Below are 721 nucleotides of genomic sequence, written 5' to 3'. Positions count from 1 at the left end.
AAACATTTCAGGAACTAAACTCTTCAGTAGCTTCTTCAGTGGAAAATTAGCCTTTAGTCTCATCTTCCTCACTGTGAAAAGGATTCTGACCCCCACCCTTTCTTTCAGAATACCCTGCAATCTCGCATAGAATCCACAATATCATAGCACGTGATATGCCTAAAGTTATTAATTTTTCATTTGTGAAAAAAAATTGGATAAAGTTAACAAAATCATTGTCAGCAAACAGAAAGTCAAATTAGAAGTACAGATATTTTCGATTAGCTTCGCATACAAAAATCCCAACTGCTTGAAATCGCCCTATAGGCTTGAAGACATGTTATTGCATGCAAATACTGAAACACAGGATTCTGGGAAATAGAAAATGATAGTTGAGGGTACAATTTTATTTTCCTTTAAGCATTATTTAAGTGATGTAAATAAATGTTGCAATGGTGGAACAACTATGAATGACTTTCTTAATTGAATAGTTGATTTGTAGCAGACAGTGAAAATATCTCCCTTATCTCTACAGTGCTGGCTGAGAGGGGACGTGTCAGACTTTTCTAAAGCAACTCATACTTACCTGGCAGGGGAGATACCATGATCAGGAAGGTGGTTCTCCCAGGGTGAGGCTCATCCATTGCACTTCGGGTGGGTTGACCCCTGCGATTTCCCCAAATGCGGGAAAGTCGACTGCATAATTTCTGGTAGTGGGGGACTGCGTTCGCGCTTTCCCCTG

The 721-nt window shown here is 39.8% G+C and overlaps 1 non-coding gene across 1 annotated transcript; it reads left to right on the top strand.

Annotated features, from left to right (window-relative positions):
* The first annotated feature begins 557 nt into the window (after positions 1-557).
* On the top strand, positions 558-721 carry LOC117352756. Its single transcript, XR_004537820.1, has one exon. It is a non-coding gene; the product is annotated as a U1 spliceosomal RNA (small nuclear RNA).

Source organism: Geotrypetes seraphini, chromosome 1 (assembly GCF_902459505.1).
Source record: "Geotrypetes seraphini chromosome 1, aGeoSer1.1, whole genome shotgun sequence".
Lineage (NCBI taxonomy): Eukaryota > Metazoa > Chordata > Amphibia > Gymnophiona > Dermophiidae > Geotrypetes > Geotrypetes seraphini.
Note: the sequence above shows the minus strand (reverse complement) of the source record. Positions and strands in the feature narration are given on the sequence as shown.